This window comes from Megalobrama amblycephala, linkage group LG1 (assembly GCF_018812025.1).
Source record: "Megalobrama amblycephala isolate DHTTF-2021 linkage group LG1, ASM1881202v1, whole genome shotgun sequence".
In the NCBI taxonomy this organism is placed as follows: domain Eukaryota; kingdom Metazoa; phylum Chordata; class Actinopteri; order Cypriniformes; family Xenocyprididae; genus Megalobrama; species Megalobrama amblycephala.
Window position 1 is genome coordinate 26,800,485 of NC_063044.1, and position 19,444 is coordinate 26,819,928.

General features: G+C 37.0%; 1 protein-coding gene across 1 annotated transcript in view; it reads right to left on the reverse strand.

Annotated features, from left to right (window-relative positions):
* Positions 1 to 19,444, reverse strand: part of pitpnc1a (phosphatidylinositol transfer protein cytoplasmic 1a) — a 111,253-nt gene that overhangs the window by 51,268 nt on the left and 40,541 nt on the right. The window lies entirely within an intron of this gene.

Sequence of the window (19,444 nt, forward strand, 5' to 3'; positions counted from 1 at the left end):
TTCCGCCTATTCACTACTAATTAGAAAGCTTAAGGGATTTTGTCCCCATGGAGAACAGGAAATTAACTGTGATCTTCTTGACGAGAACAACTTCAAGCGCTCCAGCTGTCTATAATAACAAACTGCTAACTGGTTTGTCTGCAACAGATTTATCTTTTTGAACTTTGTAGATGTCTTTCAAACTGAACAGGAGAGAGAAATTTATAGATTTTTTGCACTCTCTGGGATTAAAAACAACTGAATAATTTTAAGTGAATTGCACTTTAGAGCCGATTGGTTACATTTTTGTTTGGCGAAGATCGTATACCATTTTTATGTGCTGAGAAAATGACTGTATTATTAAGTAATCCATTTGTCAGTTGAATTCCTGAAATATTTTTTTATACTGAATAATGACTTAATTTTTTTTCTGTCATGTGCCTCAATAATGCTTAATGCGACCAAAGTTTGAATATTTCCTGATTCTGTTCCCCTCTCTCCACTCCTATAGTTTTCTATTAAACGGTATCAGAAAATGTGAAATACAGTGCACAACTTGAACGGACCACTTTCATGCTGCTTTTTGTTATTTTTTTGAACATGACAGACTCAGTCTGCATTAAGGAAAAAAGCACTCCAGATGCTCTGCTTGACATCTCCATGGAAAACAAAGTAAAATGAGTTTGTAGCAACATGATGGTGGATGAAATTAACATTTTTGGTAACTATAAATTTAAGTGTGCACCAGACTCATGAATTCAGCTGACAATGACAAGCTTTTCACAAAAATCTCAGGCTCTGTTATTAGAGCAGACTGAACAAACACTGTTTACTGGAGCCATTGCTGGGTGATAATTGTGCTCTCCTTTCAGGAGAGAACACTTTGATTTTAAACCAATACCTCACACTTAACTACCCAGAGAGATGCGAACCGTTGATTTAACGGCAGCTTGCATCAAATGAAGGGGGGCTAATCAAACAGCAACTGTTCTTCTAGAAAGCTCAATCAGAACAAAGAGCAAAACAGTTTCTTATCATCCCACGCAAGGTACATGCTGTACATGAGCCAATACTAGCTCTTTTGTACTGTAGAGGTAACATGGCATTAGATATATACAGTATATTTATAGAAGAGTACAGAATGAATACCATATTCTTGAACCATGGTCAGGGTCTCAGTAAGCAACTGGTATGTTCGGATCACTCCAGTCTGACCCCATCCCCTCTTTTCAGTAGCCCTGACAATGGTATTTACATAACAATACAAAGTACTTTCAAAAGGTACAAAGAATATCATGCTATTACTATGCTACATATCTAAAAAACAAACTATTGTCATGATGCCATGTCCTAAAAAATTACAATACCATGATACTTTTTGCCACTTTTTGTTAGTATGGACGTAATTCTCAAATTTCCAACACTCTCATGGAACTTTGTAACTATTTTAAGTTTTGGTGAATTGGTTGCAAATTCGAATGAGTTCATATAATCTCATTTGCAGTTTTTTGTACAATCTGCTTAAACCCCACTGAGGGTTTAGGGGTGGATCTAAAAATCATACGTTTTGTTTTCTAATAACATCGGGTTTCTAGGGATAGTTCACCCAAAACTGAACATTTTATCATCATTTACTCACTTTCATGTTGTTCCAAACCTGTATTACTTTTTCTTCTGTCGAACATGAAAAATATTTTGACTTTTTTTGGACCCCATTGACTTTCATTGTATGAAAAACAGTAGAACTGTTCTTCAAAATATCTTTTTTTGTGTTTCACAGAAGAAATAAAGCACAAATTCCAAACAACGTTTTTGAGCCCTTTCAAGGGCACTTGGGGAAGTGGATGCCATTCAAAAGATTAGTCCACTTTCAAATAAAAATTTCCTGATAATTTACTCACCCCCATGTCATCCAAGATGTTCATGTCTTTCTTTCGTCAGTTGAAAAGAACTTAAGGTTTTTGATGAAAACATTCCAGGATTATTCTTCTTATAGTGGACTTCAATGGCCTCCAGACGGTTGAAGGTCAAAAATACACTTTCATTGCAGCTTCAAAGGGCTTTAAACGATACCAGACGAGGAATAAGGGTCTTATCTAGAGAAACCATCACTCATTTTCTAAAAAAAAAAAAAAAAATACAACTGTATATGCTTTATAAACACAAATTATCGCCTTGCACGTGCTTCTGCTTTCCGCTTTATAAAGCGCCAGTTTTGTTTATAAAGCATATACAGTTGTATTTTTTTCGAAAATGAATGATCGTTTCTCTAGATAAGACCCTTATTCCTTGTCTGGTATCGTTTAAAGCCCTTTGAAGTTGCAATGAAACTGTAATTTTGACCTTCAACCATTTGGTGCCCATTGAAGTCCACTATAAGGAGAATAATCCTGGAATGTTTTCATCAAAAACCTTCATTTCTTTTCGACTGAAGAAAGAAAGACATGAACATCTTGGATGACATGGAGGAAAATTTTATTTAAAAAGTGAACTATTCCTTTAAGTTCCAAACGAAAGTGAATAACATGATATCTTTACGAAGGGCCCTTCCACAAGTCTGTTAGTGAAGGGATGGTTACTTCAAGGAAATAATTTAATCATTAATGGTCATGTGACCCAGGGTGACAAGTCCTTGCAATTAATTTTTAAGATAAATGGTTTGAGTTAATGTATAAACAGAATTATTTTTTATACACAGTATTACACAAATTTCATCAAGCATTCCATATGAAGTCTATATATAAGTTTCATAGGTATGAAATGTGTTTAATAGTAAATACATTAGGTAAATGCGACTACCTGCAGCATCCAAAAAAGAGACAGCAATTTTTGTAGTTGAGAGCAAAGGGGGAACGCACATATAAAACATATTAAATGTACATTTATTTTCAAACCATTATATTAACAGCAATAACAACACAATTCCTGCTGTAAAAACAGCTAATGGGGTGACGGACGCCACGCTGCATTGTCACTGTATCATTTCAGGTGAAGATAATGAGGAAATTACGTTGTCTTTCATTTTCACCAAGTGCGTTCCAAATAGCTTCATTATGACATGCAAGTGCCCTGCTCCCTCCAAAGTCCCCACTTCAAGGGCTCTGCCCTTCAGAGTGAGAAGGGCATAAGGATGCTCATTTCTGATTGGAAATCACCCAAAGTCTCGAGGATGAGGAGTGAATAATGACAGAATGAATATTTTTGGTTGAACTATATATCGGGTCTCCCGGCATGACCAGCTCCAATGGTGAAAACATGTATAATGTTCTGTTCACACTTGTAGTCTGATTCTCTTGATTTTTTTTGTCTGGACCAAAAAGAAAATGATACATGTAGTCCTGGTTCGCTTAGCGTTCACACTGTCATTTTTAACACCAAACCTAAAAATACCAACAAAAAAAAAAAAAATTATGAAGTATATTTTACGACAGAACTTGTTGAACATCCAAAACAATGCTGTGTTCTGGGCTAAATGCGCTCATTGTATGTGCATGCATTTGATGGTATATGTTGGATGTAGCAGACGCAGTTCTGATGCCTGTACCAAAGTGTGATGGGCAACATCGTGACTATCATGAGAAAAAAACAGGTATATTTGAGCATTCTGTCTTTTTTGGTGTAGCATCTTGTGTTTTTGGTTTCTTTTAGATGTCTTTGGTCCATGTTGCGTTTATATTTCAGTCGAACCGCACTAGAGTTCATCTGGAAGTTGACCGAGATCCATCTTTTCAGAGGTCTCAGTCCGCTTTGGTGCGCACCAGGGTTCAGATGGCAGCGTTCACACTGATTCAAATGAACCGCACTAACAGAGCAATCACACCAGAGCTCGTTTTAGTGTGAACACACCCTAAAGAAAGTAATTTGGACCCAGTTTGATTTCATGATGTCTTTGTAGCCAAAAAAAAAAAAAAAAAAAAAAAAAAAAAAAAGTGCTTTAATCCTTATTCATTTATTACAAGAATCATCTTCTCTGTAGAAGTTTCAAAGCAGGAGGTTTCAAGGTCTGACAACCACTTAAAGTGTAGTTGTTCGCCCAAAGCATTCTGGGTAAAAAAAAAAATGGATTCGACAGCAGTGATTATTTAGAATATCCTAGCCACCTGAGTGTTGATTAGATCAAATTCAAGCCCACCGGCGGAGTTTGATAGAGGAAGCATTGGGGGCTGTATTTATGAGACAGCATCCTGTGTTTGCGCGTGTGAGATTGATAATGTTGCCGTGAGCCTGGGGTGAGCGATGTGTTCTTAACGCGATTCAGCATTAGCGCCTGTTGTGATGGCAGGGAGAAGAGAACGCCGCGGGATGATACAGGAACGTGGGGGACGGAAGGGAGGAGCCGAGAGAGGAGACCCTGGCAAGGTGCCCTTTCCCCAGGGCGAGTGGAGTGACTGTCAGGTAAATGATTGGAGGGTCTGCGCACATCGGCTGCTGTTATCTCCACCTCATCCATCACTGCTGGAGAGAGTGCAGCCTCAGCGCTAGCGCAGCATATAACACGGGTCAATGGACTGTCAGGGGAATATATGGGAGAACGAGAGTGTGTGTTTATGGGCGTTTCTTTGGCTATGGGCACTTTGGGCCCTGTGGACTTTTAGAAAACTCTCTTAAAACTTACTTTTTAAAGACACAAAGAAATCGAAATCTGCAATTGCAGTGTTGCACATAATTTTTTTTTTCATTAATGTGCCTCATAATCTTTAAATCAAAATATCTTCCCCTCCCTCTTGCAGCTCATCTCTTTTCTTCTCTGATGATGTGTTTACTGGCGTGAGGGCGGGATGACTTGTCACTCACATGAGATCCACCAATAGCAAACCACATGGACAATCCCCCAAAATCAAGCCCCACCCTACATTTGTTCTTGTTTGAGAAGCCATTTTACTCGAACACACATCACGATAGGGAAGAAAAAACTTCTGTTTTATGATGACTCTCACTAGTTTCTTTAACGTGTCCTCCGGTGGACATATTCATCGCTGGAGAATTCAGTCATATTCTTCTGAACCAGCAAATGAACCACATCTCAAATAACATTTAATTTTGGAACAAAATGGCCAACTCCTTAAGGGATTAGTTCACCCAAAAATGAAAATAATGTCATTTATTACTCAACCTCATGCCGTTCTACACCCGTAAGACCTTCGTTAATCTTTGGAACGCAAATTAAGATATTTTTGTTGAAATCCGATGGCTCAGTGAGGCCTCCATAGGGAGTAATGACATTTCCTCTCTCAAGATCCATTAATGTACTAAAAACATATTTAAATCAGTTCATGTGAGTTCAGTGGTTCAATATTAATATTATAAAGCGACGAAAATATTTATGGTGTGCCAAAAAAACAAAATAATGACTTATATAGTGATGGCCGATTTCAAAACACTGCTTCATTAAGCTTTGGAGCGTTATGAATCTTTTGTGTCGAATCAGCGGTTCAGAGCATCAGAGTCATGTGATTGCAGCAGTTTTTTTGTGTCATGATTCGACACAAAAGATTCATAATGCTCTGAAGCTTCATAAAGCAGTGTTTTGAAATCAGCCATCACTAAATAAGTCGTTATTTTGTTTTTTTTTGGTGCACCAAAAATATTCCTGTCACTTTATAATATTAATATTGAACCACTGTACTCACATGAACTGATTTAAATATGTTTTTAGTACCTTTATGGATCTTGAGAGAGGAAGTGTCATTGCTCGGAGCTATGAAGGCCTCACTGAGCCATCGGATTTCGACAAAAATGTCTTAATTTTTGTTCTGAAGATTAATGAAGGACTTACGGGTGTGGAACGGCATAAATGAGTAATAAATGACATTATTTTCATTTTTGGGTGAACTAACCCTTTAAGGCAAATTTAAATTCATTTTATGCATCTCAAATACATGCACAAATAATAATTTTTCACTCTTTTTGCAAAATAAGGACACAAATCACACCAAAGGAGGGTAGTCATATTGTATACAATATATGCAGTATAATTACATCATTATATAATTCATAAGGAAGCTTGTTATTCCACGGAATAAAACATTTGAAAAGATAATTGCGACTTCTAAAAATTCTGTTTTTTTCTCTCAAATTGCGAGTTATGAAGTCAGAATTGCAGGAAATAAACTCATAATTGTGAGAAATAAAGACAGAACTGTGACATATAAACTCGCAATTCCGTGTTATAAAGTACAAATCTGAGAAAAAAAAAAACTTTTTCTCAGAATTGCGAACTTATATCTCACAATTCTGACTTTATAACTCACAATTGCATGATATAAAGTCAGAATTGCAAGATTTTTTATTCAGTGGCAGAAAAAAGCTTCCATAAATTATTTTGACAATAAATACTGAAATGTTTTATGATTACTTAAGTAGTAATTCATATTTCATATGATATATTTTCATATTTTAAGAATGAAAATCTGGGACAAAGGTAAAACAAAGTCTATAAATAAAAGAAACTTAACAGCAGCAAAAATAAATGATAAAGGTATGCGAAAGATTCCAACTGCTGGGACATAAGAGTGCCCGAAGCTAAAGCAACACCCTTTTGTGTGTGGAAGGCCGGGGGTGTGAATGCCACATGAGACCTATTACAGTGCTCGCACATGAATGTGACGCAAGCAAAAGTGTTAATGAAAGTTTTTGAGCGAAAGAGAGAGAGAAACACAATTACACAAGTAACAGCATGCTTGCTTCTCACATATGTGCTTTCATGATCACAGTGTGTCCACAGGACAAAGAAAACCATCAAAAGTGGTTCTCAACTGGTTTTGCTAATTATAATATATAACTTTTAATGCACAACTTAAAAATATAAACCATGGCATAGGCCCAACAAAATTATTAAAACAACAGATGCAGGCACAACCCCATTTATCTTCATTCCAAGTGAACCTGTATTCAACGCCATTTAGGTTGTATATTTGGCATCAAAATACACTTTCTTTCTTCTGTTGAACACAAAAGGAGATGCTTAGCAGCTGTTTCCCATGGATGCAACCTGTATTGCTCCAAAAAAATAAAAAAAATAAAAAATAAATAAATAAAAGCATCATAGACATAGTATACGACATGTGCACTATATGCCAAGTGATCTGAAGTCACATGATAGCTTTGTTTGTGATGATTTACATACATTCCAGCATGTTTCCCCACACAAAGCTATCATGTGGCTTTGTCATATGATCAGTTGGACCATTCTTAGGTTACGTAAATGCTGTTTTTTGTGTTCCACAGAAGAAAGAACATCATATGGGTTTGGAACAACATGAGGGTGAGTACTTGTCATAACTTTCATTGTTGGGTGAACTAACCCTTCATGCTACATAAAGAAGCAAGCACACCAAAACAGCTATGCTGCCCTTATCAGCATGGGGGGATGTCAGGAAATGTTGCTATAAAAAATCCTTTGAATGAGATGAATACTAAAGAGAGCCATATCTTGCACGATTACAGTCTAAAACGTATAGTTACTAACAGCTAGTTGCATGGCAACTATACATAGCAACTGCATTGTGCCGTCAGGAGCCCAGGTAGATGCTCTGAGGGATGTTTAGCATGTGAACTGTATGATCACTTTACACACTGCAGACCTCAGCACTAAGATTCTTATTTTACATGTCCATTTCCCCTGAAAGCACTGTGATATCAGCCCTAGCAGTCAAATCATCACCATCAGGGCTAAAATGGATCGGAGAGTGATGGCAGAATGGCCTCAAAAAGAAAAAAGGCAGTTTGTTTATCAATCTATTCCATCTCCTTTCACCTCCAGTGCAGTTTTCGTTTGTTCTCTAGTGCACTCCTTTCTCAGATTCACGCTCCACTCCTGTGAAATCACAAAATAAAATACAACCCCGTTTCTGATATACCGCATACTTATGTGCAATGACCAGCTACCCCCTCATTCATATTTTTAAAGTTAGAAATTAATCTTCTTAGTTTTCCCAAATCTTTTTTTCCCAATATATTATATATATATATATATATATATATATATATATATATATATATATATATATATATATATATATATATATATATATATATATATATATATATATATTTACACACACAATTCGCCATTAATTAAAGTGGCAATGTCTGATGCACAACGATGTGACGTGTCACTCATAATTACAGCAGGCAGTAAACAAAAGAATACACAAGTATCATCAGCAAAACTTGAAATGCTCAGCTATTTTCAGCAGATTAAGTACTGAATGCAATCAAATATCAGTGTCAGTGTCACGTGATGGTGGATCTGCTGAAGAAGCTGTCAGCAATCAAAATATTGATTTTGAAGATGTTGAAAATTATAGTTTTGAGAATATGTTTGAGATAGTGAATATGAGGCAGATGCTGAATGTATGGGGAAATGAGCTCTGATGAGGACTGTGATGATTTTAAAAAGCATCTGCTCAAATTTAACCCTTCCAAATTCCAGAACGTATCAAAATATGCTTTAATTTATTCTTTTGTAATTGATATTAAAATATCAGAAGAGTTTTATACTATTGCGGCAGTTACAGATCCGTCCATGTTAGATATAGATCCGGGTCGCTAAAGACCCAAATATGTAATTATGATGCATGAAACTTTTTTTCATGCATTTAAGGGTTAAGAGATGCATATGTAGGCAGGTTTTAAACTCAACACCACTGGACTAATATATACCATGTGGCTTTTTATATGGATATTTATTTTATCTGTACTGTATATATTATTTTATCTGTATATATGTGAAACATTTTAATAATCACTTAATCAAATATGATTCATCTTGGACAGTGAACTCCTTTAAACACTGTGCAAACTAGTCTTTATAATATGCTAAACACTGTGCTCAAATGTATGGAAGCTTGTTTCCACCACTGAATAAATGAACTAAGACTAAACTGAAAAAATTTAATTGCTCACAAGCACAAGAAATAAAGTCAGAATTGTGAGGAAAAAGTCTGAGTGATATATAAACTCTCAAAAGTGCAATTCTGAGGGGGAAAATCTTTTTAAGAATTATGAGGGGGGGTTTTTTGGGGGGGGGAACAAGCTTCCATAAAAATGTCTTAAAATACATTGGTTACAATATAAAGTGCCTTTAAAATCCAACCACTACTTTTAATAACAGTTCATTTAAAACCTTTGATGTTACAAATTATTGTGCTTGCTTTCTGTTTTGCTCCATTTGACTGACATGCAAATACAAGACTAGTTTTATCTATTTTGTATTTTAAAGATGATATTTAATTTAAATTCCTTTTAGAATGTGCTGCTTTGGAAAATAGAAATCTGCAGTACATACCATTCAAAAGTTTTGGGTATAAGATTTTTTTTTAAATATTTTTGAAATAAGTCCCTTATAGGCTACTCATAATGGCTCCATTTATTTGATGAAAAATACAGTAGAAACAGTAATTTATTCCTGTGATCAAAGCTGAATTTTCATCATCATTACTCCAGTCTTCAGTGTCACATGATCCTTCAGAAATCATTCTAATATGATGATTTACTGCTCAAGAAACATTTCAAATTATTATCAATGTTGAAAACAGTTGTGCTGCTTCACATTTTTTGTGGAAACGGATTTGATTGATTAGTAATATTATTGATGAGCAAACATATGAGCACGGTGCGGTGTGATTCTCTGTTGGCAGGACATGCAGTGGATGTATGGGAGCAGGTGATCTGCTGCAGTGTGTTTTACAGAGAGCCGTTTCTCATTCTCTCTTATCTGCAGTGAAACGGAAAGTGAGAGTGTGAGGTTTGTACACACACTTCAGAGAGACTGTCAGTGTCACAGAACGAAAACGACAGACAATATTTCTACTTCCCTTTCATTCCTCCTCTGACACGCGCACATTTATGCATATTCAATGAATGCGCAAGACGCCTCAGAGGAGTCATACATTACAGACTCTGAATCTGACAGTAGTTTGTTACGTAAGGTGGATCATTCACACTAAGCCATACACACAGTCAGTAAAAATACAGGCCAGTGTACTGTGTTAATTTGAAGAAACTTCCTTATTGAAGTATTTTACCTCTATTTTGAATTACGCATTGCATTGTGTTTTAGGGTTGAAGGAAATGTCTGTAATATCGGCATACATTTTTCGCCAATCACTACATATTCTGTTCTTCAGTGACCCAGATCTATCTGTAACACAGATGGTTCTCTAACTGCCGCAATAGTATAAAACTCTCCTGATATTGTAATAACAACTACAAAAGAATAAAATAAAGCATATTTTATTAAGTATATATTATATATATATATAAACAAACACACAGTGGTGTGAATAAGTGTTTGCCCCCTTGTTTTGTTTTGCATGTTTGTCACACTTTAATGTTTAAGATCAAACAAATTTAAATATTAATCAAAGATAACACAAGTAAACAACATGCAGTTTTTCTCGGCAAAGGAGAAGTGCTCATTAACACAGATTTAGACAGAATTGTGAACAATATTTGAGAGAAATAGGCCTTTTGTGTACATGGAAAAGTTTTAGATCTTTGAGTTCAGCTCATGAAGAATGGGGGCAAAAACAAAAGTGTTGCGTTTTAATATATATACACTATTACATTCCTCGGGTCGCTAGTGACCATAAACACTTAAAAAAAAAAAAAAAGAGAGAGAAAACAGACATTATTTATAATTTAACTTTCTTCTTATGAATACTAAGAAGAAACTTTGAAAAATGAATGAGGGGGACAGTGAATGATGTCCTGGGTCGATAAAGACCTGAGGTATGCATTTAAGGGTTAAATAAAACTGTCAATTCTTTCAAAGAAAAAAATGATCCCCAAAAAAAGACCCCACATCATGGTAGTGTACCTTAATTTTTTTACATTTCAATAATAAAAATAATTTTTCCTCAATATCACTTTACATGCTAAGTGTAAAAGCAAAGTTCTTTAATAGCATCATTTTCCAGGAAATGACAACATTTTTATTGGGAAACCAACAGGCGTAACCTAGAAACAATCAATCAAGCAGATCTTACAAATCAATCTGCATGATCTGTTCATAAATCAATCTGATTTGGTTCTTAACGATTCAAATACAACTGTTAACAGCTCAGTGGAGAGGAAGATTATCAGTGAAAGACCATCACCTGAAACACAAAACTGAGCAAAGTTAGAAGAGGGTTGACAGCCAGCACTGAGAATACAATGCATGCTTGCATTATGTGATGAATTACACTGTGATACACTGAGTTTGTGTAGCTTGAAGTTCACATAATTGTGTGGAGTAAAGCATGCAGAAACTGGCAGCTCCACCGCAACTGACATGCATTCTGATGATGTTTTAGTTGTGGTTCAGAGATCGAGGGCTCCGCCCTCTGCTCTCAGGGGCCCTGCACATAGAATTTAATGAAGTCATTAACTCAGACAGCAAACAGCATGTATGCCCAATGCACTCGAATCAACCCACCGCCCAGCAGGGAGCATGTTTATTTTAAAACGTCAGATTGAATTCATTGACTTTCACTCTCAGTGGAAAACACCACTTACATTGCAGTAATTTCATTGTAATCCACTACTCTACGCAGGTGCAATGTTCTCATGGGAATGAAATGAGAAATGACAGTTTTCAATGACATTTGTTCAGAAACTACTACATTGAGGGTCTTAAACAACCTTTGACTGACAGGCATTTATAGTGAGTTTACAGTGTAAGAAAAGTTGCAATCAAGGTGGCCAGTGGCTCAAGGCCAGTGTGAAAGTCGTGATGTTCTTGTTGCTCTTATGTGCTTTTATGTCTTATTATGGGCTTATTAATTGCTTAACTTAAATTGTCAGTGATGTAATCAAACACTATTGTTGCAAATTCCACAGATTTAAAGGATTAGTTCACTTTCAAATTAAAATTTCCTGATAATTTACTCACCCCCATGTCATCAAAGATTTTATGTCTTTCTTTTTTCAGTCGAAAATAAAATTAAGGTTTTTGATGAAAACATTCCAGGATTTTTCTCCATATAGTGGACTTCAATGGAGCTCAAACAGTTGAAGGTCAAAATTACAGTTTTATTGCAGCTTCAAAGCGTTCTACGCGATCCCAGACGAGGAATAAGGGTCTTATCTAGAGAAACCAATCGCTAATTTTCTAAAAAAAAAAAAAAAAAAAAAAAAATTTTTATATGTTTTAACCATAAATGCTCATCTTGAACTAGCTCTCTTCTTCTTCTCCATTAGAATTCCAGTAGTGTAGACACTGCTAAGTGTATTACTGCCCTCCACAGGTCAAAGTTTGAACTAATTGTTAAATACTTATATACTTGCACAAGCATATTGTATATGACAGTTTAGTTCAAACTTTGACCTGTCCTCGTCTTGTATCGTTTAAAGCAGTGGTTCTCAACTCCAGTCCTCGGGACCCACTGCTCTGCACATTTTGTATGTCTCTCTTATATGACACACTCAATTCAGTTCATGCGGACTCTCCTAATGAGCTGATGATCTAAATCAGGTGTGTTAAATAAGGGATACATACAAAATGTGCAGAGCAGTGGGTCCCGAGGACTGGAGTTGAGAAACACTGGTTTAAAGCCCTTTGAAGCGCAACTGAAACTGTAATTTTAACCTTCAACCGTTTGGAGGCTATTGAAGTCCACTACATGGAGAAAAATCCTGGAATATTTTCATCAAAAACCTTAATTTCTTTTCGACTGAAGAAAGACATGAACATCTTGGATGACATGGGGGTGAGTAAATTATCAGGAAATTTTCATTTGAAAGTGAACTAATCCTTTAAATCTGCCATTAAATATAAAGTTTTGTAGCTCTGAAAATATGCTATTTGGGGTTGTAAGACTTTTAATGTTTTTGAAAGAAGTCTCTTATGCTCAACAAGGCTGCATTTATTTTATTAAAAATACAGTAAATTGTGAAAAATATTGAAATTTAAAATAACACTTTTCTATTGTAATATATGTTAAAATGTAATTTAGTTGGTAAAGCTGAATTTTCAGCATCATTACTCCAGTCTTCAGTGTCACATGATCCTTCAGAAATTTTGTATCATCATCAATGTTTAATGATTTAAAACTTTAGATGAGGTTTGTCAAAAGTGTGAGAATGAGTTGAAAGCAAACAAATCATAAAATAATAATAATAATAAAAATGTAGTTAAAAAAAAAAAAAAAAAAAGAAAGAAAACTGGTATAAAAAAAATGAATAAAGTTCTTACTGTTGAGCCCTAAAAAGATCAAAGGTATAAAGCAGAATATAAACAAATAGAATAAATCAGTCTCTCAGAAGAAACAACGGCGTTCAGACACGAAACACCAGAAGACAAAAGACTGTAGCTGGTTATTCTCGGTGTCTGAGGCATTACTGTTTCTCACATCTCCCAGGATTGTTGTTTTCTATCAGCTGTGAAAGGCAGGCAGTGAAGGTGCTCATCACTGCTGCTCTCCCTCTGGACTCTCACAGTCAGGAGCACTTAGGAGGGTCCTACACTCTCACACCTTTAATAGGGTTCAGAGATAGAGAGATTTATAGCCACCACCAGCGCATGTTATTCCTGAGAGAAGAGCTCAGACATGATGTGAATTAGGCACTCTTTAAGATGCACTACATTTCAGTCATGTGCGATGGTGTTTTAAAATGAGGAGGCAAAGGTTTTTTTATATATCAAATGTAAAGTTATGTCTCTGTTACACAATTTTCCTGGTTAAATAAACATTACATAAAGAGAGACCAAATACAATTCTAATTTGAATTTTTACACTATGTAATGTTCTATTTATTAAAACCAAATTTAAATGATCAAGTTATTGTTTTTATGCATTTTTACATTTATTCCCAACTAATAGATTAACTAAAAGGCAGTAACAATTTAAACAAATATATTATTTGTAAACTAAATGTTCAGCTTTTCTTTTAATAGTCACTTTATTATCAGCAGTCATCAAGCTTGTACACACTCGTCACAGACACAAAGATGTGTCTTTAATTTCCCCAAGCTGATTGCGCTCTAAAAACCTCGCAGTCATGTTTTCTGCTATTTCAAGTTTGATTCTGACGTGAAATAATGCGGTAATGAGTTGTTTACTTTTTAATTAGTCTTCCCATTAACGCCATTGTTGTAAGAACGCGGATTTATCACACAAACCAATAATAACCGATCAGATCCAATCATAGTGCGATGGAGACACTGCCTCCTCTCACTTGACTTTCCCCCATTCATTCTCAGTTACACCCACTAAACCCACCAAACGCTTTAGGGGTTCTGCTTCAACTCTATGTGATCAAGGGAGGCACAAGAGACGCAGACTCCCCGTTGTAACTTTACCTGTGGGTGTCGCTGTTGGACATTGTTTCTTTTGAAAAATAAGTAACTTTTTAATGTCAAATTTTGTAATATTTGCATTGTTTGTTTTTTGTAATATTGATTATTTTCTCATCCAGTTTTTTTGAGGAAACAATGCCTCCCTTGGCTCCTCGGAAGAAACGTCCCTGCTACATTTCTTTTCTTCTTTCAAAGGTTTACCCCTAAAGATATGAAACCTGTTTTTTGGACTATTAATGATTTTTCACATTATAGTAATATGAATAAGACTTTTTTTTCACATTGCAGTATTACGAATTTTAGATGGGGTGTGCACTTAAAGGGTTAGTTAACCCAAAAATTAAAATTCTGTCTTTAATTACTCACCCTCATATCATTCCAAACCCATAAGACTGTTCATCTTCGAAACGTAAAGATATTTCAAATGAAATATGAAAGATTTCTGTCCCTCCATTGACAGTCCATGCAAATACCATTTTGTCACTTCAAAAAGTTCATAAAAATATTGTAAAACTAATCCATATCAGTTGAGAGGTTTTAGTACAAATTTTCTGAAGATATGCAATCGTTCATTCTCATGTTCCGCTGCATTTTTGAGCTTCCACAAAAAACATAACATGAGAATGAACCTCAATTCATTCTCATGTTACGCAGAACGTTTGAGCTTCCACAAGAACCAATGAGGTTCATTCTCGTGTTACACAGCACATTACAGCTTCTGCAAGAACCAGCGAGCTTCATTCTTGCGCGTCAAGCAAGTACTATATTTTCTGATCAGTGCTTATATGTGTATATAACAGATGTTTTACATGTTGGTCAGACAGTCTCTTCCTTTTTACAGTATGTGGGTGGTTCTTGGCAAGAATAAGCTCAAAGTAGACCATAATTTATGTCGATTGTCAAACATCAGGCTCTGCAAGATTACAATCTTACTCTTCACAAAGCCTTGAAGACAACATAATATGAAGCACTATTTCCACAAGTTTTCAAGAGAAATAATTAAAATCACACACAAACCAACAAGAGTGGATTCGCTTCACATTTAAATCTCATATTTCCATTAGCCCAAATTTACCCAATGAGAGATTCTGAGGATGGGATTACCCTAAAACGACATCCATTTTCCACGTTTCATAACCTTATTCAATCACCCAGCTCAGTGAACTGAGCCATGCTTATAAGTGGGGGATCTGTGGGGGAGAGATACCTAATGTACTGCATTACACTGAATTACACAACCCCTGCTTAGAAAAAGCCCTCAGAATACTCTGACTTCAGCAGGGGTAAAATAACTGAATGCGCCCTAATGTAGCCTCCACATAACTCTCTCCTCTCCACATTGAGCAAACTCATGTGTGCAACATGTGTGACACAATCCTGACACCCATATATCATGCATTCAGTCCATTAGTTGTACGTGGGGTATAAACCTGCTTTGAGAGGCTAATTTGATTCAAAAGTGGCTCATTAAATGGATGAGAGAAACCGAGACAGAAAGACAGGACAGATAAACAGCAGAATGTGTGACTATGAAAGGTCAGTGTGGGTGGATGAGAGCTCTTTGATAGAAACCCCTGGAGTGAATGAATGAGTGTTTTTTTTTTTTTTTTTTTTTTGTGCTGAATGTATATTCAATTACCTCCCAAATATGCCAGAGCAGCTAAACCAGTTCAACAGCAGCTAATCATGTTGCAACTATGAGAAACAACTTCACGTGAAATATAACATCACATTTTAAGATTGAATTTTAAGACTGATGAATTTACAATTGTGAGAAACTTGAATTGCAACTGCAATTGTGCTATACAGTATCTCACAGAAGTGAGTACACCCCTCACATTTTTGTAAATATTTTATTCTATCTTTTCATGTGACAACACTGAAGAACTGACATTTTGCTACAATGTAAAGTAGTGAGTGTACAGCTTGTGTAACAGTGTAAATTCGCTGTGCCCTCAAAATAACTCCATTCATTTCTAAACCGCTGGCCACAAAAGTGAGTACACCCCTAAGTGAAAATGTCCAAATTGGGCCCAATTAGCCATTTTCTCTCGCCAGTGTCATGTGACTTGTTGGTGTTTCAAGGTCTCAGGTGTGAATAGGAGGCAGGTGTGTTAAATTTGGTGTTATCGCTCTCACTCTCTCATACTGGTCACTGGAAGTTCAACATGGCACCTCATGGCAAAGAACTCTCTGAAAAAAAGAATTGTTGCTCTACATAAAGATGACGTAGGCTATAAGAAGTTTTCCAAGACCCTGAAACTGAGCTGCAGCACGGTGGCCAAGAACATACAGCAGTTTAACAGGACAGGTTCCACTCAGATCAGGCTTCACCATGGTTGACCAAAGAAGTTGAGTGCACATGCTCAGCGTCATATCCAGAGGTTGTGTTTGGGAAATACGTCTTATGAATGCTGCCAGCATTGCTGCAGAAGTTGAAGGGGTGGGGGGTGGGGGTCAGCCTGTCAGTGCTCAGACCATACGCCACACACTGCATCAAATTGGTCTGCATGGCTGTTGTCCCAGAAGGAAGCCTCTTCTAAAGATGATGCACAAGAAAGCCCGCAAACAGTTCGCTGAAGACAAGCAGACTAAGGACATGGATTACTGGAATCTTGTCCTGTGGTCTGATGAGACCAAGATAAACTTATTTGGTTCAGATGGTGTCAAGCGGATGGGAGACCTCCTGGGAAAACTAGGTTGCTGCTGGAAGAGGTGTTAGTGAGGCCAGCAGGGGGTGCTCACCCTGTGGTCTGTGTGGGTCCTAACACCCCAGTATAGTGATGGGGACACTATACTGACAAAAAGCACCGTCCTTCGGATGAGACGTTAAACCGAGGTCCTGACTCTCTGTGGTCATTAAAAATCCCAGGATGTCCTTCGAAAAGAGTAGGGGTGTAACCCCGACATCCTGGCCAAACTTTCCCATTGGCCTCTGTCCATCATGGCCTCCTAATCATCCCTATACACTGATTGGCTTCATCACTCTGTCTCCTCTCTACCAATAAGCTGGTGTGTGGTGGGCGTACTGGCGCAATATGGCTTCCGTCGCATCATCCAGGTGGATGCTGCACATTGGTGGTGGTTGAGGAGATTCCCCCTTCAATATGTAAAGCGCTTTGAGTGCCCAGAAAAGCGCTATATAAATGTAAGGATTATTATTATTATTATTATTATAAGCGTGTGTCAAACGACCCCAAACACACCTCCAAGATGACCACTGCCTTGCTAAAGAAGCTGAGGGTACCTAAACCCTATTGAGCATCTGTGGGACATCCTCAAACGGAAGGTGGAGGAGCGCAAGGTCTCTAACATCCACCAGCTCTGTGATGTCATCATGGAGGAGTGGAAGAGGACTCCAGTGGCAACCTGTGAAGCTCTGGTGAACTCCATGCCCAAGAGGGTAAAGGCAGTGCTGGAAAATAATGGTGGCCACACAAAATATTGACACTTTGGGCCCAATTTGGACATTTTCAATTAGGGGTGTACTCACTTTTGTGGCCAGAGGTTTAGACATTAATGGCTGTGTGTTGAGTTATTTTAGGGGAACGGCAAATTTACACTGTTATACAAGCTGTACACTCACTACTTTACATTTAGCAAAGTGTCATTTCTTCAGTGTTGTCACATGAAAAGATATAATAAAATATTTACAAAAATGTGAGGGGTGTACTCACTTCTGTGAGATACTGTATAAGGTCATAATTGTGGCATATAAAGTGAAAATTAAAATGACAATAATTTTTGTGGATCAATTCAAAATTGTTTGCAAAAGAATAACAGTGCATCAGTAAAACAATTTTTCCTCACCCCTGGTAGTCTTAAAATGAGCAGGCATACCAAACCTCCATTTACACACGACCCATGACCCACAGCACGAGCTCATGCATCACCCCTCACCCCCATCAGCTCAGAGCCCTGCCGGCACTATATGCATGTGCTAAATGTGGACTGGTGCCTGCTGGGAAATGTCACTGTGCTTAAATAAAGGTGTTTATAGGGATGACTTGAGCTGAAATGTGAGACACTCAGCAACGCAATCACATCCATTACAGCGTCGTCTGCTCATTTCCTTTAGGTTTGCAAAGCCAAACACAGTTATCACTCAGTATCATTCCACAGTCACGCACCCAATTTTTCCTGCCCCTTCTTGCATCCGTATGGCTCTGCACTCCTTCAGTGATGGAGAGATGGCCACTAGAGACTCAACAGGGGTTGTTCTCTCTGAATAAATCATGAAAGAGTGAAAAACATACTGTGTGTGAGAGAGAGAGAGAAAGCTCCCAAATTAAAACCCTCGTCTACAGAGTCTTGTTTTAGCCCCTTTTCCTCCCATAAACTCCTGCCTCTGTGAGTTAATAAGCCGTGCCTGATGAACTTTCATGGCCAATGGAGTTTCCTGATGAGGGTGAATTGCAGTGCTGCACTCTTTAAAGAGCTTGTGGTGATGTTGGCATTCACAAATTAAAATGTTTGCAGCATCGTTTTAGTAATCTTGCTGTCAAATTAACAGTCAACTGATTTGTGTTTTAATAAAGAGTCGAATGAGAGCATGGTGTTCTGGCTGATAGCATACTGATACATACAGTGTTGGAATTAAAAGTAGCAATGCTGCTTAGTAGTTTAATGTTGTGTTGGGAAATCTAATTTGTTTTAGTAAATTGATTCATTTCATAATCCCTGTGCAACATTTTGTCAAAAATTAACATTGTAATTATGTTGCAATTATGAGAAACAACATCATGTGAAATATAATGTCACATTGTAAGATTAGGTTGCAGTTATGAGGAACTGAGTTGGAATTGTGAGATAGAAAGTCACACTGTAAGATATAACAGAGTGTCTATTTGCACTAAGTGAGAACTCAACATCTGCAGTGGTGTAGGCCATAGGGAGTATGGCATGTAAAAGTAGCTTTTGACCCGTTCGACTCAAGTTCGAATTCGCCTTTTGACAAACTTGCTCTATGCCCTTTTCTCATCACTTATCAGATCAGCAGCGGATATTTGCACTAAGTGCAAATAGCACATTTTCTTAGCAACAGATGCTATTTACACTAAGCACAAATAGCTGTAGATACTATTTAAACTAAGTGAAAATAGCGATATATTTCATTTACACTCAGGCCCCATTTACACCAGTTCGTTTTCGTTTTCAAAACGCATACATTTTGCTACAGTT